Raw genomic sequence first — 21,370 nt, 5'->3', positions numbered from 1 at the left:
CCCTTCCCCCATGCTCTCTGGGGTGCGTGTGTATGTGTGTGTGTTTGCACACGCATATGTGCAGTATTCCTTGGAACCATAAACTATTGTTGAAGGGGAAAGCCAGGTTCCAAGGAAGCTTCCTGGCCGGCTCGCGAGATGGCTGCGTCGACCGTTTAGGCGGTTTCCCTCCTCTCGAGCTCTTAATACGCCAGACTTCATTAGCGGATGACTCTGGGTAAAGGGGAGGGAAATTACGATGGCCCCCTCGCAAAGGTTAGGAGCGCCTACCCCCAAAGGACTTCTGCATTTCAGTTTTGACAGCTGCTGTCGGCGGCTTGAGGGGAATGCAAAGCAAAGACCTGCTCGCAGCATCTTCCATCAGATCTGCGCCAGAGTGGCCAGAAAATGGGTAGGGTGACTTCCAGATTTGGGCTTCCAGGAGAGATTGGAGACAAACATTTCCTGTGATTCTCAGCGGGTGATTCTCTTATCACCCAGCAACACGGTCGTCAAACCCCTATGTTCTTCGTACAGTTGTATCTTGGATCTCAAACGGCTTATTTGGCGAACATTTCAGCTCCCGAACTGGAAGTGAGTGTTTCGGTTTTCAAACTTTTTTTGGAAGCCAAACGTCCAACATGGCTTCCGATTGGCTGCAGGAGCTTCCTGCAGCCAATCAGAAGCCGCACTTTGGTTTCCAAACTTTTGGAAGTCGAACGGACTTACGGAACGGATTCCATTCTACTTCCAAGGTACGACTGTACTTGGAACTGAGAGTGGGGAACCAGTTCAGTTTTAGACCCCAGTAAGAACCACAGCGTGTGGCACTGTGGGTTAAACCACAGATAGGGCTTGCCGATCGGAAGGTTGGCGGTTCACATCCCCGCGACGGGGTGAGCTCCTGTTGCTCGGTCCCTGCTCCTGCCAACCTCACAGTTCGAAAGCACGTCAAAGTGCAAGTAGATAAATAGGTACCACTCCGGCGGGAAGGTAAACGGCATTTCCGTGCGCTGCTCTGGTTCGCCAGAAGCGGCTTAGTCATGCTGGCCACATGACCTGGAAGCTGTATGCCGGTTCCCTCGGCCAGTAAAGCGAGATGAGCGCTGCAACCCCAGACTCGGCCACGACTGGACCTAATGGTCAGGGGTCCCTTTACCTTTAAGAACCACAATGGTGTGTGACTCTAGAAAAAGGGTGGCGGGGTGTCACAGGGCTGGGGGCCAAGTGTCGCATTTCTGGAAGTACGATAATGCTCTTTCTTGTCTGGATGGCAGGATGGAGAGGTGAGCATATATTAACGTGCATGTAGGACCGGCTGGCTGCAATGCAGGCTATGTGCAAAGGTGAGGTAAAAAGGTAAAGGGACCCCTGACCATTAGGTCCAGTCGTGACCAACTCTGGGGTTGCGGCGCTCATCTCGCTTTATTGGCCGAGGGAGCCGGCGTACAGCTTCCGGGTCATGTGGCCAGCATGACTAAGCCGCTTCTGGCGAAACAGAGCAGTGCACGGAAATGCCATTTACCTTCCCGCTGGAGCAGTACCTATTTATCTACTTGCACTTTGACGTGCTTTTGAACTGCTAGGTTGGCAGGAGCAGGGACCGAGAAACGGGAGCTCACCCCGTCGCGGGGATTCGAACCGCCGACCTTCTGATCGGCAAGTCCTAGGCTCTGTGGTTTAACCCACTGCGTCCCTGCGAAGGTGAGAGAGAGAGTCAAATTTGTTTCTCTATTGCCCTCTATTGCCTCTAGCCACGCCTGTCACTATAAAGTGAAAAAGCCACCAATTTTGCCCATGAGAATATATGGTCTGCAAAAAAGGCTTCCCAGCCTTGGCATTCTTAAATTGTATTCTTGGCAGGACCCTGTAAGTTACCTCCATAAATAAGAGTCTTCCCACCCAGGGACGACTGTGCTCAGGATTCCTGCATTGCAGGAGTTTGGCTTAGATGACCTTCTCAGTCCCTTCCAGCTCTACATTTCTATGATTCTACGTTAGCTGGGACTGAAGGGAACTGGTGTCCATTATCTTCTGGAGCCCTTCCTCCCCCCCCATCTCTGCAATAAAGCCATTATAATGAGCCGTCAGCAGACTTTGGCAAACCTTCAGCCACAGAAAATGTGAACATTTACAGTGGTACCTCGGGTTAAGTACTTAATTCGTTCCAGAGGTCCGTTCTTAACCTGAAACCGTTCTTAACCTGAAGCACCACTTTAGCTAATGGGGCCTCCCGCTTCCGTGCCAGCGGAGCAAGATTTCTGTTCTCATCCTGAAGCAAAGTTCTTAACCTGAGGTAATATTTCTGCGTTAGTGGAGTCTGTAACCTGAAGCGTATGTAACCCGAGGTATCACTGTATCTGCTTCCTTTTTATTACTTTGTTTCCCGTTGAGCACCTGTTCAAGAAACAGAGCTCCGGGCAGCATAAACACCTCTTGGCGTCCAGCATTTCCAAACCTTTTTTCTGTTTATCCATAACATTCCTCCGTTTGGTGCCGTGCTAGTGTTGCTCCTCTTCCTTTCGAAAATATTCGTTTTGGCATCGGTGCTCTAGATGCTGAGGTTTCCTTCTCACAGCACGCCCCGCAATCTCTTCCAAAGAGGCTCTGTGTGGAGCCAGACCCTTGGCTTCATCGAGTTTGTGTCCTGCTTTCCAGACCCCCAGACCCCACCCCCGCTTCTCCCTTGGATGCTTCTTGCAATGCACCGCATGGGTCATCCAACGCAATCAGCATTTCTGTCTGGAAATGGGCACCACGGATCACGCGCCGTTTCTCAGCTGCTCATTCTTGTTCGGCACGGAGGGATGATGATGATGATGATAATAATAATAATAATAATAATAATAATAATAATAATATTTATACCCCGGCCATCTGGCTGAGTTTCCCCAGCCAATCAAGTGTTAAAAACAATACAGCATTAAATATTAAAAACCTCCCTAAACAGGGCTGCCTTCAGATGTCTTTTAAAGAGAAGATAGCTGCTTAGTTCCTTCACATCTGAAGGGTGGGCGCCAATACCGAGAAGGCCCTCTGTCTGGTTCCCTGTAACCTCAGTTCTCGCAATGAGGGAACCGCCAGAAGGCCCTCGGCGCTGGATCTCAGTGTCCGGGTAGAACGATGGGGGTGGAGACGCTCCTTCAGGTATACAGGACCAAGGCTGTTTAGGGCTTTAAAGGTCAGTACCAACACTTTGAATTGTGCTCGGAAACATACTGGGAAAACTGCTACTCAACTCCCAAGGTTTCCATTTCTCTCTTGGGTGCCTTCAAAGGTGGGGAATATTGCACTAGTCCCCCCCCCCCATGACTTTAGTGCTTCTGTCTCTTTTTCTAATGATCCCTACGCACTGCGGTTCCTGTTGTTGTGATGGAAAAGGCTTTTTGACCGCTATACCAGCACGTCATTCTAAATTTCTTGCACACCAGTGGATGTGGCATAACACAACAAAGAAAGTCACTGGGCGATGTTGCTTCTCGCCCCCTTTTTCCACACATGATTCTCTCTCTTTCTCCACCCCCCCCCAATTGAAAACCACAGGAAAGAACTGTACCACCCCAATGTTTGTCAGTTACTTTCACAATTTTCTGGCTTGAGGGGGAACAGAATTTTTTCCTGGAATCAAATAACATTGAGCATCAAACATGGGCTATGTTTCATTAGTTTTCCAGAAGTGGCTTCTACGTCGTGTGAGAGCTCAAATGTAATGTGGAAATTAACCATTAAGGAAATGTTGGAGGAAATGGAATAAATGGTTGTGTGAATGCAGCCCCCCCCTCCTTTTTGTCCTAGTTAACTCTTGTGGAGAACTCTTGTTTTATCTTTGGCAGGGCTTAGAAAGTTCGTTTTTAAAAAGAATCGCATTCCAGTTCAGTATGTCCCAAAAAGATCTGATTCCAGTTCAACAGACACGCTTGGTTTACGTTCAGCTCACGTTTATCCAAATGACGCTCAGCAATCCTTTTTCCAGCACTTTTACAAACGTTACATGCATGCTGCGCTGAAGTATAAAATACACCTAAAGAAGACATCAAAACACGCAAACACAGGGGTTTGTGAATGGTTTTGATCCCCCTGCAATTAAGATGGCTAAGCTTCAAGACCCAAAGAGTTTATAAATTTTTTTTAAAATGTAAGAAGTTGGAAGATGAACTGGAAATTACCCCGGAATGAACTTAATTCACATCTAGTTCACCCAGCAATTACGGGAACTGCTTCCAAGGGGGTTAGTTCAGATATTTTCAAAAAACTAATTCAGGGAACTTTATTAAACCAAGCTGGTCCATTGCAAACAATGGCCTTAGATACCTTTCTGCATTAAATCCTTTCTTTTCTTATCACACCCCACAGTTGGCTCCCACGGACACAGCATGTCAGGTCCACACATTTGCTTCTTCATGAGTGTGTTTGTGTGTGAGAGAGAAAGAGAGAGGCTGCTGGAGCACAAATGTTCTCTGCCTGAAACATTTCCACAGCCTCAGGCCAGTGTACGCTTTTGAAAATAACTTCCCTTTTGAGGGCAGTTATCAGATACCCCTGTGGGGTGAGCTCCAGCTGGTGTGCCAGGGTCCTAACCTAATCCTTCCTACAGAGTCCACAGGATGCAATTGTGCCTCTCGGTATATTTCAAGGGGCACCACCTGTTGGCTTGTGGCTGTTGGATGCCTTGGGAACCAAGGAATTTGATTGGGGGAAGTGTAAAGGAGTTGTAGGGGACGCGGGTGGCGCTGTGGGTTAAACCACAGAGCCTAGGACTTGCCGATCAGAAGGTCGGCGGTTCAAATCCCCGCGACGGGGTGAGTTCCCGTTGCTCAGTCCCTGCTCCTGCCAACCTAGCAGTTCGAAAGCACCTCAAAGTGCAAGTAGATAAATAGGTACCACTCTGGCAGGAAGGTAAATGGCATTTCCGTGCACTGCTCTGTTTCGCCAGAAGCGGCTTAGTCATGCTGGCCACATGACCCGGAAGCTGTACGCCGGCTCCCTCGGCCAATAAAGCGAGATGAGCGCCGCAACCCCAGAGTCGGCCACGACTGGACCTAATAGTCAGGGGTCCCTTTACCTTTAAAGGAGTTGTTCCCTTTCACCCCTCATGTGTTTCTCCTGCCCTTCCTTTGTGCTTTCCGTAGGGCTGACCAAAAATCGCCCCCCCCCCAGGTTTTCCCATATGCCAGCTGAAGAAGCTGGGCTGGGCAGTTTTGGAGGTGAGGGTTGGCTGGTAGCTACCAAACCATTTTATTGAGAATAATAGCAGCAGCAGTAGTAGTAGTAGTTTGGGGACCGCCTCAAGAAGGGACGAAAGGTACCCAGAGAGTTTCTTGGCCATTTTCCCCCCTGGGTGATTATAGCCCAGCCAGTGTAGTGTAGTGGTTAGGAGCGGTAGTCTCGTAATCTGGGGAACCAGGTTCGCGTCTCCGCTCCTCCCCATGCAGCTGCTGGGTGACCTTGGGCTAGTCACACTTCTCTGAAGTTTCTCAGCCCCACTCACCTCACAGAGTGTTTGTTGTGGGGGAGGAAGGGAAAGGAGAATGTTAGCCGCTTTGAGACTCCTTCGGGTAGTGATAAAGCGGGATATCAAATCCAAACTCTTCTTCTTCAGTGGAAAAGTTGGATACCTCTGATTTATCCGTGCCGTGAATTTCGACACCAGAAATTCTCAAATTGGTGTCCCTTGGCCGTGGATTGTTTGACCTGGCGCAGAACTGCATCCTTCCTTCAAGTCAACTCCAAACTGCAATTCCCAGCAGGGGGTGGGGCGGTCAGGAAATAATTTGGTGTCTCTCTCCTGTAGCTGTAGAACATCTCTGATGTTAAAACAGGTTGGGATTATAACGTTCTGCTTTCACTGCTGGAGGCAGTATGCCTCTGAAGGCCAGTTGATGGGAGCTGGAAGTGGAGAAAGTGCAGTTGCATTCGGGTTCTGCTTTCGGAGGCCCCCTAAGCATCTGGTTGGCCCCTGCAGGAACAGGAAATTGGACTAGATGCTTCTGAATCGCATTTACTGGAAAACGCAGGACTAGAGAAGTATTTAGGTCCTTCTTTCAGGCTTCCCAACATCTGGTTGCCACTGTGAGAACAGGATGCTGGACTAAATAGACCATTGGCCTAATCCAATACAGTGGTACCTCAGGTTACATACGCTTCAGGTTACAGACTCTGCTAACCCAGAAATAGTGCCTCGGGTTAAGAACTTTGCTTCAGGATGAGAACAGAAATCGGGCTCCAGCGGCGCGGCGGCAGCAGGAGGCCGCATTAGCTAAAGTGGTGCTTCAGGTTAAGAACAGTTTCAGGTTAAGAACGGACCTCCGGAACGAATTAAGTACTTAACCCGAGGTACCACTGTACATTATTCAGATTTATTCTCCACTTTTTAGTGGAAAACGAAGACAGCGGGCAGCTATGACGTCAGCTCCAGGAAGTGCTTTGCTTCGCACCTGCTGTGGTGATAACCTTTTTTTTTAATGGTTGCTGCTGTTTTGCTTATTTTATAACTGTATGCTAAATTGTTGTGATCTGCTCTGGATCGTTATGGGAAAGGTTGGGGAGAAATCTGATTAATAAATGCATGTGCTTCTGTGTGTGTATATACCGTATTTTTTGCTCTATAAGACTCACTTTTTCTCTCCTAAAAAGTAAGGGGAAATGTGTGTGCGTATTATGGAGCAAATGCAGGCTGCGCAGCTATCCCAGAAGCCAGAACAGCAAGAGGGATTGCTGCTTTCACTGCGCAGTGATTCCTCTTGCTGTTCTGGCTTCTGAGATTCAGAATATTTTTTTTCTTGTTTTCCTCCTCCAAAAACTAGGGGCATCTTGTGGTCTGGTGCATCTTATAGAGCGAAAAATACGGTGTGTGTGTGTATATACACACACACACACACACACACACACATGCACACACACACACACACACATTTCTTCACTGGAGGTTTTTGGTTGAATGGCACCTGTCAGGGATTCTTTAGCTATGATTCCTGCCTTGCAGGTGGCTGGACCTTGTGGTCCCTTCCAGCTCCATGATCCTCATATACTCTGTGATTCTGTATAGATGGAGACACGGGTGGCACTGTGGTCTAAACCACTGAACCTCTTGGGCTTGCTGATCAGAAGGTCGGTGGTTCGAATCCCCGTGAGGGAGTGAGCTCCTGTTGCTCGGTCCCTGCTCCTGCCAACCTAGCAGTTCGAAAGCACACTAGTGCAAGTAGATAAATAGGTACTGCTGCAGCGGGAAGGTAAACGGCGTTTCCGTGTGCTCTGGTTTCCGTCACGGTGTCTTGTTGTGCCTGAAACGGTTTAGTCCTGCTGGCCACATGACCCGGAAAGCTGTCTGTGGACAAACGCCAGCTCCCTCGGCCTGAAAGCGAGATGAGCACTGCAACCCCAGAGTCACCTTTAACTGGACTTAACCGTCCAGTGGTCCTCTGTATATACACACATGTACACACCAATTCTACACAGAACTTGATAGTAATATCCTATAATATACAACAAAGTACTGTCACACCAAGTATATCGCATACTCTTTTATTTCCTGTAAGCACTAACATTTCATTTTTAGCATACCACTCCTCGTGCAATTACAACCTTCTTTATATTCTTACAACCCTTTCATTTTTATTGTGTTTTGCCTAGACTCCTGCCCTACCCTGCCCAGATGTAATGGAGATCAGTTGCAGTTTCTATTTGCTTTAATAGTGTTGTCATCTTTTGGCACATTCTTGAGAGTCTAGAGCTGTTGGGTTTTTTTTATTTTATTTTTGTAAGCCTACAATGGGCTAACGAATCAGTTTTGATGTAATCAGCTTAACCGGTGTGTTTACTGTGATCACGGGACTGAAAAGCCCCCAAAAGTCAACTCCTAAATACCTTCATAGAAACTTAAATGCCATCTGTAAGCTCGTTCCTACTTTGTCACAGCGGCCAAACCAGTTTGGCCTGCCAGCAGCAACCCTGAATGTGGCACGACCGGGGGCGGGGGGGGGGTTAGTCCCCTTTTGACAAAATTCTGTAGCTGCTCCAGCCTCAAATCTTGCCCTCGATGCCATTTCAAGTCACCGTGTTACAGCAGCGTCGGTCCATCTTGAGTACCCAGATGGTGTTGGACTACAACTCCCATCATCCATAGCCAGGTATTCCCAGTGGTCATGGATGATGGGAGTTGTAGTCCAACGGTATCTGTCGAGGTTGCAGAACTCTGCCGTGCATGACTGAATATTTATTTTATCTAGAAATGCTTTTAAACTGCTTAATATTTCAAGATAGCTGAGCAACGTGCAAAAATGCAGCACGAAGACAATAAATGTTGGGGAAATGGGAGATAAAAATCAGTAAAACTGTCCTGTGCCCTTTTAAAAATGTGGCTCTCTTTTTGGGGGGGGGTTACTGGGTTGTTTTTTTATTTTGATTATATATATATATTGTTGTTTTTATGTTGATCTTTTCTTTGAACCCCTCTGAGACCTCGGGATATAGGGCGGTATATAAATTCAATAAATAGTAGTACAGTGGTACCTTGGTTTCAGAACAGCTTAGTTTATGGACAACTTGGATTAAGAACGCTGCAAACCTGGAAGTAGGTGTTTTGGTTTGTGAACTTTGCCTTGGAAGCAGAACATGTTGAGTGTGTTCCATTCGTAAACTGAGCCCCCCACTGCTATGGGAAAGCACACCTTGGTTTAAGAACGCTTTGGTTTAAGAACAGACTTCCAGAACGGATTAAGTTTGTAAACCAAGGTACCACTGTAGTAGTAGTAGAAGCAGGGATTCAGTAACAACAGGGCCCAATACAGTGGTACCTCGGGTTACTTACGCTTCAGGTTACAGATGCTTCAGGTTACAGACTCCGCTAACCCAGAAATAGTACCTCGGGTTAAGAACTTTGCTTCAGGATGAGAACAGAAATCGCGCGGCGGCAGGAGACCCCATTAACTAAAGTGGTACCTCAGCTTAAGAACAGTTTCAGGTTAAGAACGGGCCTCCAGAACGAATTAAGTTCTTGACCCGAGGTACCACTGTATATATAAAAATATGCAGCTAAGGCCCTCAAGACAGATTTCCATTGCCCCCAAAGGTACATAAAACCAGTGACATACAAAACCCCACCATCGTGCCCCTTCGGTGCAACTGTATCCGCCAAGTTACGCAGGGTTTATTTATTGCTCAGAGAATGGAAGGCCTCAGTTTTATGGCTCAGCGCCAATGTGGGTTTAGAAGATTTCCAGTCCCTGGTCCAGGACTCCAGTCTGCACTCTACATTCGAAGTGGTATCATGCGACTTTAAGCAGTCATGGCTCCCCCTTCCGAAAAAATCCTGGGAACTGTAGGGTGCCAAGAGCTGTTAGGAGACGCCTGTTCCCCTCACAGAGCTACAGTTCTGCGGACTGCATAGGATTGCTGGAAGCAGAAGGTGGCCATGTTGGCCAGGGCTTAGGACTTTTAGTTCTCCACTCCTCTGCTGCAGACTTGAGAGCTCTCCTCTGATGTGTTTGTGAAGAGGCACTTGGAATCTTTTGCTTCTGTTATTATTATTATTATTATTATTATTATTATTAACTTGTGCTTTGTTGAGGTCAGTCTGAGCTGCGTTTTGGAGGAGATCCTGTGGGCCCAGTGATCTTCTACTCTCAACTTCCCCAGGCATGATGTCCCCTTAATGGGAGTTGCCATCTAGTGTGGTTCACCACACCAGATGTAACACTAAAACCCTAGTTTGTTTGTTAAATTTATCAGTCATTTTTTTAAAAAACCAAATACAGTGGTACCTCGGGTTAAGTACTTAATTCGTTCCGGAGGTCCGTTCTTAACCTGAAACTGTTCTTAACCTGAAGCACCACTTTAGCTAATGCAGCCTCCTGCTGCCGCCGCGCCGCCGCCACACGATTTCTGTTCTCATCCTGAAGCAAAGTACTTAACCCGAGGTACTATTTCTGGGTTAGCGGAGTCTGTAACCTGAAGTGTATGTAACCCGAGGTACCACTGTAACTCAAAAGAAGTGAACACATACATTAAAACTAGCATAGAACAAAGCATAGAAAAATCTAAAAACACATTTCTATTTTTAATGGGCAGGGCTAAAACGCCCCACCCACCCAAAAGCCCAATGAAAAAGAAATGTTTTTGACTCGTGTAATGATGGTGCGAGGCGAGCCTCCGTACGGGAGAGCATTCCACAAGTGGGGAGCCACCACACGAAAGGACCCGTCTTGTGTTGCCACCCTCCAGACCCCTAGAGGAAGGGACACACGAAGAAAGGCCTCAGGTGTTGCTTGCAAGGTCTGGGGGCAGCTTATATGGGCAGAGGCAGACTGTGAGATATTGGGGTCCCAAGCCTCGTAAGACCTTACAGTGTTGCGTCTGCACCAAGTCATCCCATCTCCTGGGTCCAGAGATGTTTCCCAAGGGCCGCATGAATTGCACCTGGAGGGCCACAGGTTTCTCACCGTGGTTTAGCGAAATGAGAAAACCATGGTTCAGAAAACCATGATATTCTGAAGCTGGCCTGTTTCCTTAAACCGGGGGTAGTCAAACTGGGGCTCCCCAGATGCTATTAGAACTACAACTCACATCATCCCTGCCCATTGACTTCAGATTTCTTGGGAGTCGTAGTTCACAATACTCAGAAGGCACCACTTTGGCTATCCCTGCCCTAAACCGTGGTTAAGATTGACCATGGTTAACGAGGCTCATTTATGTAGCCTTTTATCTTAGGTGTGGGTAACTAACTTGCATATCCTCTTTACCTTGCGGCAGATGCCAAGCTCTAATTGATGAAAATGTTCACTTGGAGTCAGATAATGCCTGACCTATAAGATCCATGAAGGGTGTATGTGTGTAAGCTTAAAAAACAGCTGTGGGATGGGGATTAGGGTGGTGGGTGTTTTTAATCCTTTCCTCCTGTGTTATTGTCTCTATCAAAATGATCCCTCTTCCAGGTCACTAATTGCATTGGGGCTTGGTGCAGGGAGAACAAGCGCAAAATAGATACCTTAAAACAGCCTTCCCACAAGGCTCCTGCCCTGAGCCAATTCTTCATATTCCTGCAATTGCTTAGCTTTTTTTAAAAAAAAAGACTTTGGAAGATTGTATTGTGTGTTGCACATGATTTGGCGCTTTCTATAAGAACCTTATGTTGCCCTCTCTTAAGGGGTGTCCTAACCTCTGGAACATCTTAATTTCTGAATTTACAAACTCTTGACAAGTTGAGAAACAGGATTCAGTTATGCTTAAAAAAAAAAGCTCTACTTCTCCACTTCTTAAAGTATTTTTTTTTTGTGTGTGTGTGTGTGTGTGTGTGTGTGTGTGTTTTTAAAAAAGTCTGATGCCACCATGAGGACTACAAGCTTGCATATGTTGACTTTACGGAAGCTGGGGTTCTAGGAGCCTTCAGTAGGGTTTTGAATGATGGCGGCAGATTACGGTGGCCTGCTTCCACTGCAAGCCCTCCATTTTCACGGACACGGCACTTGCTGCAGAACAAACTCACCTGCTCCAAAATGCTTTTCAAAGAGGCGTCTTGTGTATTCAGATCCATACATTGCCTCCTGTTGCGTAAGTCCTGTAAGAAACATTTAGTGATTTCGTAGTAAAGGTGCTTTGATATCTCTGCGCAAGATTGAAAACTTTGTGAATACTTAATCCTCCACTGCCACATGCTGAGTTGTATTCAGTGAGAGGTTTTTGTGAATATTCTAATTATTTCAGTGTAATTATAACTACTTCTTTTTTGAGGGGGCACAGTGTTTGCTAAGCCTTTTTAAGCTGGGTTTCCTGAGATTGCACTTTGTTTAAACAAAGCGGCAGGATGGAATCAGTGAATAATACATATCAGAGCAGGGAAAACTTTGTGGTATAATGAAAGCTCTCCCTTGAGTTCTTTTATTTCCCTCTCCTTATTTGCTTTCCTCTGCTTCCTGTAGCAAAATACGCTCCTATTTTTAAGAGAGGTTAATTAAATAGCTGGATCTGATACCATCCCAACTGGGGCTGGGGCTTTTTATCAGAATCTGCGACCTCTTATCTAAAAAGCCGCCTATATTTCGGTAATACCTCTTCCCTCCTTGCGATGGAAAACGAGAGTTTATTCTAACAGTTGTTTTCTTTCTTTCTTTTGTGGTCTGATCTTTGAATACCAAGTATGCTTAAAAATCTTTTGGCCTGTGAAAGAACCGAATTCTCTCATTATCCCTAGTCATGACCCCCTGAATCTAGCAGGCCCAAACCGGAGGCTACAGGGGCAGCCGGTCGAGGGTTCAGGGCTCGGAGCAGGCTGCGAAAGAGAAGTGAGACCGATGTGTCAGAGCTTGTTGGACCAGGACCGCTCAGAGAATCCTCCCCAACCATCAGGGCCTGCAGTCCAGACCCTCAACAGCCACTTCCACTTAGGAACTCAAGGCAGTACAGGGAAGGAGGTCCAGGCCAGTTGGTTTGGCTCTCCAACGCTCTGACGTTTTCCACAATGGGCTGGAGCCAGGGCAGGATTTAGGTTTGATAAGGCCCTAGGGCTAGCAAACTTTTTCAGCAGGGAGCCGGTCCACTGTCCCTCACACCTTGTGGGGGGACGGACTATATTTTTTTTGGGGGGAAATGAATAAATTCCTGTGCCCCACAAATAACCCAGAGATGCATTTTAAATAAAAGCACACATTCGCTTGGACTACTGCAATGCCCTCTACGTGGGGCTACCTTTGAAGGTGACCTGGAAACTGCAATTAATCCCGAATGCGGCAGGACTGGTGACTGGGAGTGGCCGCCGGGACCACATAACACCGGTTCTGAGAGATCTGCATTGGCTCCCAGTACGTTTCCGAGCACAATTCAAAGTGGTGCTGCTGACCTTTAAAGCCCTAAACGGCCTTGGTCCTGTATACCTGAAGGGGCGTCTCCACCCCCATCGTTCAGCCCGGACACTGAGATCCAGTGCCAAGGGCCTTCTGGCGGTTCCCTCATTGCGAGAAGTAAGGTTACAGGGAACCAGGCAGAGGGCCTTCTCGGTAGTGGCACCTGCCCTGTGGAACGCCCTCCCTTCAGATGTCAAGGCAATAAACAACTATTTTACTTTTAAAAGACAACTGAAGGCAGCCCTCTTTAGGGAAGTTTTTAATGTCTAATGCTGTATTGTTTTTAATATTCAGTTGGGAGCCGCCCAGAGTGGCTGGGGAAACCCAACCAGATGGGCGGGGTATAAATAATAAATTATTATTATTATTATTATTATTATTATTATTATTATTATTTCTACTCATGTAAAAACACCAGGCAGGCCCCACAAATAACCCAGAGATGCATTTTAAATAAAAGGACACATTCTACTCCTGTAAAAACACGCTGATTCCTGGACCATCTGCGGGCCGGATTTAGAAGGCGATTGGGCCGGATCCAGCCCCTGGGCCTTAGTATGCCTACCCATGCCCTAAGCTACTGAAGGTAATGGGGCCCATTATATGTCCAGCTGTCCTTTGTCAACAGCAAATTGTCGCTGTTTTTTGTGTTGAATATATGCTATATGGTAATTTATGGACCCAATAGGTGTCTAAAGCCATTTGCACATAACAAAATATGTATTTTATCAAAGTAATTGTTGAACTGAAATACAATTAAGAAGAAGTATATTAATAGTGAAATCAGATTGCTGTTTTAGGGGTTGTTTTCAAAAGTCTGGAATAGATTAATCCGTTTTGCATTACTTTCTATGGGAAAGCACGCCTTGGTTTTGGAATGCTTTGGTTTTGGAACAGACTTCCAGAATGGATTAAGTTTGAGAACCAAGGTACCACTGTATATAGAAATGAGCAAACCAGTGATATTTTAGGGAGCAGGCTAGCTTTTACTATCCATTACTTACATCATAGGAGCCTACACAACACAAAACACTGTTGCTGTATGTAGGTTTTATTTTATTTGTTTTTAGTCTTATATTTTGGAAATGTACATCCAGGGTTTTTTTCCCTTAAAATTTTTTGGGGCAGCCCCAAGAGAGTGGGGCCCTAAGCTAAGCTTACCAGATATTTTTCAATGAATCCGGGAACACTTTTCAATTTTTGGATTTTGGATTTTGTATGGGGACTGATTTGTAAATCCAAGGGCTGTCCCCAGGAAACGGGGACGTCTTGTAACCTTACCCAAAGCTATAGCTTGTTTAGCTTATATATGTAAATCTGGCGCTGGCTGGAACCCATCTGAAGACAGAGACTGCCATCCTTCATCAGAGGAAGTCGCTCGCTCCGAACTCTCTGTGATCCAGCCGCCACCAGCCCATCCCTGTTGCTTTCCTCATTGATTCCAGCATCAGACCCAAACATGGCAGCCCTCCTGGTGCAGGATGAGTCTCCTGGCCCCAATCCCACTCCTACGTGGCTCATCCCTTCCTAGGGCTTGCAGCCTCCAGGGGGGAGAGGGCGGTGCTTCTGGCTCCTCCTCCCCAACCTCTGCCCATTTGGCAAAAGATCTGAAGCCAAATATTTTTAGCCATTACAGTTGTACCTTGGTTGGTCAAACTCCTTGGGAGTCAAACATTTAGGCTCCCAAACGATCGGAAACCAGAAGTGGTTATTTCAATTTGCAAACGTTCTTTGGAACCCGAACATCCGATATGACTTCCGCAGCTTCCGATTGGGTGCAGGAGCTTCCTGCAGCCAATCAGAAGCCGCGTCTTGGTTTCTGAACATTTTGGAAGTCGGACGGACTTCCGGAATGGATTCTATTCGACTTCGGAGTTACCACTGTATGCCTTTGTGGCTTGCTTATGTGAAGTCACAGTAGCTGTATGGAGCCATTCTGAAGCAGCTGGTTTTCTTAGTTTTTAGTTTGTGTTTGGGTCTTAGCGGGAGAATTAAATAGCGAAGCATCCCGACATGTTTTAAGACAAGAGTTCGCAAAATGCCATGACATAACCTTTTTTTTGGAAAAAAAAGATTGTGTCCTCCAAGGTAGTTTTTGTGGGTTTTTTTACTAACCAGAAACTGCTACCACCCCTTTCTGAAATGCAGTGCTCAGACCTTATTATTTTTAAGTTGAGCAATGGTGTGAATGTTGAAATAAGACCCACTGGGTGTTTTGAATATTGTGGTGTGTTGTTGTTTTTCAAAGGTCTGAAGAGAGAACCTGTAGTTCCTCTTTGGATAGTCCATTTCTCTCCTTTGGTTTTGAAAACGCGTATAAAAATTGATCCAGAAAATGACTTAAAGAGAACATGACTTTTGATGAAGCTTGTGTCTTTGATGTTGCAAGTCACCAGAGCTCGAATTGGGAGGGTGGGGAAGTTTTGGAGTGGCGCTTAACAAAATCTACAGCCACTGAACTCCTCCCAATTTTATCCAAATTTAATTGGTGTTTTAATGGTTGAAAACGGTCCTTGAATCCATAATGATGGATATATATGATGGATGGATATATACTTTGGAAAGTGGTTTTTCTGTCAGTCTGGCCGTTGGTTAGCTGTACATTCGAACACCTTACAAAATATTGCTGCCAAACCTGGCATGAGAATTCCTGAGGTGGGAGCAGCGCTTTTCATTGAATCAAGATGGGAGACTGAAACGTGACAATTTGACTTCACCCAGTTTTGGGCATGATGTGTGCAAACTCACAAATTATGCTACCCGTTTAAGAAACACAATTTTACTTGGTTTCTAAAAACAAGAACTACTACCAGGCAGCTCAGGGCAGTGTGTGTGTGTGTGTGTAAAATATCTGACAGGCATAGTAAAAAGGGAAGATTGGGAATTTGCAATAGGCTGGTCTGCAACCAGACCAGTCATAGCAAGAAAAAAGAAATCACATACAGCAGTTGCCATCTTTCAATGAAAACCCATGGGGTTATAGCACTGTTGACAACGCCTTCATATTATAACAGATAGATTGAAGGCTGTGCACCAAACAGATTGATTGCGAGATGTGGTTAATTATTGGAACGTAAGATTCCAAGACGATCTTCAACCTTACATTTTATCTTCACTCATACAATTTGACATTCTGCTTAAATTATAATAGTAACCATGGACACCTGCTGTGTACATAATGTTCTTTAAGCCATAGTTGACTTTTGTATATGGATACATGACATTATAAAGTTACATTTATAGTTCATGTTTTCATATATGTGTGTGTGTGTTTGAGAATGTTTCCACAAGTACGCAAATCTTAATTGTCCTGGCACAAATACCACATCAACCCCCTTTTCTCTTTGTTTGCTTTTTGGTGGTTTGTTGGCTTGTCAACAAAGAGAAAAAGGAAGACCAGGTCATGTCAAAGGTATCTTTTTTGGAGATGCGGATAAAGAAAGTGTTCCTTGGTGCACAGTTAAAATATGGAATCTGCAACCAAAAGAGACATCAACTTGGATGGCTTTACCAAGAGGGTTGTTGTCGTTTAGTCATTTAGTCGTGTCCGACTCTTCGTGACCCCATGGACCAGAGCACGCCAGGCACTCCTGTCTTCCACTGCCTCCCAGAGTTTGGTCAAACTCATGCTGGTAGCTTCAAGAACACTGTCCAACCATCTCGTCCTCTGTCGTCCCCTTCTCCTTGTGCCCTCCATCTTTCCCAACATCAGGGTCTTTTCCAGGGAGTCTTCTCTTCTCATGAGGCGGCCAAAGTATTGGAGCTTCAGCTTCAGGATCTGTCCTTCCAGTGAGCACTCAGGGCTGATCTCCTTCAGAATGGATAGGTTTGATCTTCTTGCAGTCCATGGGACTCTCAAGAGTCTCCTCCAGCACCAGAATTCAAAAGCATCCATTCTTCGGCAATCAGCTTCCTTTATGGTCCAGCTCTTACTTCCATACATCACTACTGGAAAAACCATATCTTTAACTATACGGACCTTTGTCAGCAAGGTGATGTCTCTACTTTTTAAGATGCTGTCTAGATTTGTCTTCACTTTTCTCCCAAGAAGCAGGCGTCTTTTAATTTCGTGACTACTGTCACTATCTGCAGTGATCAGGAAGCCCAAAAAATTAAAAACCTCACTGCCTCCATTTCTTCCCCTTCTGTTTGCCAGGAGGTGATGGGCCCAGTGGCCATGATCTTAGTTTTTTTGATGTTGAGCTTCAGACCATGTTTTGCACTCTCCTCTTTCACCTTCATTAAGAGGTTCTTTAATTCCTCTTCACTTTCTGCCATCAAGGTTGTGTCATCTGCATATCTGAGGTTGTTGATATTTCTTCCAGCAATCTTAATTCTGGCTTGGGATTCATCCAGTCCAGCCTTTCACGTGATGAATTCTGCATGTAAATTAAATAAGCAGGGAGACAATATACAGTGATACCTTGGGTTAAGAACTTAATTCGTTCCGGAAGTCTGTTCTTAACCTGAAGCACCACTTTAGCTAATGAGGCCTCCCACTGCCGCCGCACTGCTGCTGCACGATTTCTGTTCTCATCCTGAAGCAAAGTTCTTAACCCGAGGTACTATTTCTGGGTTAACGGAGTCTGTAACCTGAAGCGTTTGTAACCCAAGGTACCGCTGTACAGCCTTGTTGTACTCCTTAACCAATTAACCAATTAACCAAGAGGGTTAGACATTGGAGATAAACCCATCAATAGTTGCTCACCAGTGGGTTTGTCCTACCTCCTCTATCCGGACAGGAGTGCTTCTGAATGCCAGTTGCTGGAAAACAGGAGGGGCAAGAGTGTTGCTGCACTCATATCCTGCTTTGTGGGCTTCCCATAAGCATCTGGTTGGTCACTGTGAGAACAGAAGGCTGGATTCAGATGGGCCATTTGCCTCATCCAGCGGCGCTCATTTTATGTTCTTATGCTGAAGGTCCCAGATAGAGAGGAGGACGAGGAGGAGATGATGTTGTCAGAGATGCTCCAGTCCTTCCTTGTAGAATGAAGCTGCAAGGAAACATAGTTTCTCTTTCATAGAATCGTAGAGTTGGAAGGGACCCTGAGGGTCATCTAACCCAAGCCCCTGCAATGCAGGAGTCTCTCTAGTAGATCATCTCCAGGCTGCTTCATAAGTAGTTCAGCTTTTGCAGCAAGGAGACAGATGAAGAAAGGGGTAGTCACAGCAAGGTTGGCATGCACTTTCGGGACTGCAGATATATTAAAAAGCAACTCAGAAAAGCCTGGAAAACCAAGAATGGATTTCAAGGAGGGAGGCACCATGGTGGAAATCTCATTTACTGATTAGATTCTCCTTGGGTTGCAAAACAGAAGCGTTTAATTGCCATTAAACAGAGGCGTTTTTCTAATCCATTCCCTCTTACCAGGAAGACACACTCTGTCCTTAGGAGTATTCACGCTAATCATACTTGTGCTTCCTCCAGAATTTTAAGAAGCGTAATTAGGAATCCTGGCACTAACCTAGTCATTTTTAATATGCAGCTGTTTTTTGAAAACCCAAATCCTTCCAGTGGCGGAGAGATAATATAGGATGCTGGCTTATACAGAATCAGACCATTCCACGGTTTCAAACAAGGGTCTCTTCCAGCCGGATCTGGAGATGCTGGGGATGGAACCTGGGAACAGAATTCTGCTTGTAAAGCAGCTGCCTTTACCATTGAGCTACAGCCCTTTCCCCATAATATGTGAATACTTTCAGCAAATGCTGCCCATTCATGCATATATGTTGTTGTTTAGTCGTGTCCGACTCTTCGTGACCCCATGGACCAGAGCACGCCAGGCACTCCTGTCTTCCACTGCCTCCCACAGTTTGATCAAACTCATGCTGGTAGCTTCAAGAACACTGTCCAACCATCTCGTCCTCTGTCGTCCCCTTCTCCTTGTGCCACCATCTTTTCCAACATCAGGGTCTTTTCCAGGGAGTCTTCTCTTCTCATGAGGTGGCCAAAGTATTGGAGCCTCAGCTTCAGGATCTGTCCTTCCAGTGAGCACTCAGGGCTGATTTCCTTCAGAATGGATAGGTTTGATCTTCTTGCAGTCCATGGGACTCTCAAGAGTCTCCTCCAGCGCCATAATTCAAAAGCATCAATTCTTCGGTGAACAGCCTTCTTTATGGTCCAGCTCTCACTTCCATACATCACTACTGGGAAAACCATAGCTTTAACTATACGGACCTTTGTTGGCAAGGTGATGTCATGCATATATACCAAGATGTTAAAGATGATGCTGTTGTGGCCTGCAGACTGAAAACAAAGGATGGCTTAACTTAGTGGGGAACTATGCAATGCACACATCTTCCCCAACCCTCGAGCCAGTATATGTCTCTTGCCCTAAATCTGGTACCTATTTTTAACTGATGGTCTTTTATTCAGCTTTCGGGGTTCTCTCTTGCCATACTCTCTTTGGGAAGGGAAGGAAGGTCTCCAAGCAGGATTTCTCTTAATCTCTGACCTACTGAGAGCACATTGCCGGTGTTTGGTTTTGGCGAGTGGGTGATGGTTGCACAAACAGTCCAATAAAAACACCGTCCGTTGACTCTGTACAGGTTTTATGAGTCTAGCAAGTTACCCAAGTCTGGAGAGCCTTGTGGCACGTTTACATTAGTACTGCTTTTCACCCACTTAATCCAGTGCCTTGCTGTCTACAAAGGTGTTCATTATAACCTCTCTCTAGTGCTGTCTTCAGTGGCTAATGAGATTTTTGGAAGCTGGGACAGGGAGCCATAAAAGGGGGGGGGGGAGTATTGTTCCTTGGGATTTAATAGTTCACACTAGCTATTACTAGCAGCTTCGTCCCCAGGGTTGCTTGGGAATTCTAAGAAGCCAAAACAAAACAAAAACCCAGCTTTGAAACCAGTGGTTAAAATCAGTGCAGTTCTGAAAGATTCACCATTTTTATTCAAAATGGCATCCGGCTGCATCCAAACATAGACTTGTTCTCAGGGAACATTGTGCCAAATTTCTGAAATCTTAAGAGGTGTCCAAATGCATAGGAAAGACATAAATAACTTTCTGAAAGATAGTAGTAGATGGATAAATGGGGTGTGTATAATTTATTAGACGTTTGTTTGTTTGCCCCAGTGCTCTCCCTGCGAAAACTGCTCTTTACTGCTAAATCAGAGCAAATAGCAATCCCCAGAAAACCCGAATTGCCATTTGTTCCAATGTATCATCCTAAAACCGGTTTGAAGTTCATATTGTGATACCGGTTTCATAATTTTTGACCTGGCGATTTATCACTAATCATGATGTGTGTGTGTGCTGTGCAAAAAATTGCAATGTGGGAAAAACCATGAAGCCAGCTAATGCCTCTACGTAGCTCCATATTTCAGACATCGTGATATATCAGTATATTGTGATGTTTAGCTGGTGGTATATAACGATGTTGAAAACTAAATATTGCCAAGCCCTAGTTCCAATTCAGCGTTAAAGAGCAGGTTTTCCTGAGGAAAGGGGGGGGTGGGGGAAACCCCTGAGACAGAGTTTTAAAGCATGGACCCATGCCTAGAAAAAGTGGGGCAAAAGGTAAGTGGGGCTGGGCCTATAAACTCTCAAGGCCCAGTCAGGTCAGCTTCGATACAAGTGATGAGAAATCCTTTGTCTCAGGTAGCAAAATGCCTTAGGGACACCATGCATTTAAAGCAGTATCACTTTAAACAGTCATGGCGTCTCCCAAAGAATGCTGGGAGATGTAGTCTGTTAAGGGTTGCTGAGAGTTGCTAGAAGACCATTCCTCCCTTCACAGAGATATATTTTCCAGAGTTCTTTTAGCAATCAATCCCTCTTCACCGGGAATTCTGGAAATTGCAGCTCTGTGTGGGGAATAGGGGTCTGCTGACAACTTTCAGCACCCTTAAGAGACTCTTGGTCCCAGAATTATTATTCAGTACAAAATCACTAGGCAGAGAGAGTTCAAAATGTGTGAGAGAGTGAGAAGCGGGGGGGAATTGCACACTTTGATTCATTTAAAAATAACATAAAGAGCAGCTTTTGCAAAATCGATGTCCTTCAGATGTTTTAAATATAATGGCCAGCTGTGGTCCCAAACATCTGGAAGGGGCACCAGGCTGGTAAAGATGGCCGTGCCAGTTTTCTGGGCCTAAGTTCAGTCCTTGTTAACTCAAGAAATGGCAAATGTTTGCAAGAAACTCTTGAAACGGTGGGTGTTGCTCTTATAACTGAAAAATCCTGAAGAGTCTGCAGAATTAGGGCTAAGGGGAGATAAATTGGTGTTGGGGTAGGGGAGAGGGGAGAGGCAGAGGAGTTGAAGCAGAAGATTTTGGGGCATGATGGCCGATCGAAGGCCTTGTTTAGTGTATAAGAGAACCATAACGTCAGTGGCATGAAACCCTGATTTGTGCATACAAACCCAAGTTCAACAGCCCCTTCAGTGGTATGTCAAGGTAGCACATGTCTGCAAGTTCTCCCTCAGCAGCACATTCCTATAATCCCCTCAAAATGCAGCCCTTGGAGAATATGCTGCATCAAGGACCACGTTGAAATAGGTTTGGTAAGGTAGATAATAGCCCCTTGCTCCAACTCCCAAGTCTTTTTC

At 45.7% G+C, this 21,370-nt stretch overlaps 1 protein-coding gene and 1 long non-coding RNA gene across 12 annotated transcripts in view; both read left to right on the top strand.

Moving 5' to 3' along the window:
* The window catches only part of LOC308465439, a 272,654-nt gene that overhangs the window by 31,578 nt on the left and 219,706 nt on the right, over window positions 1–21,370 (top strand). The window lies entirely within an intron of this gene.
* The window catches only part of HIC2 (HIC ZBTB transcriptional repressor 2), a 139,861-nt gene that overhangs the window by 94,762 nt on the left and 23,729 nt on the right, over window positions 1–21,370 (top strand). The window lies entirely within an intron of this gene.

Source organism: Podarcis pityusensis, assembly GCF_964106645.2.
Source record: "Podarcis pityusensis genome assembly, chromosome: 16".
Lineage (NCBI taxonomy): Eukaryota > Metazoa > Chordata > Lepidosauria > Squamata > Lacertidae > Podarcis > Podarcis pityusensis.
This window is presented reverse-complemented; position numbering and strand designations above follow the sequence as displayed.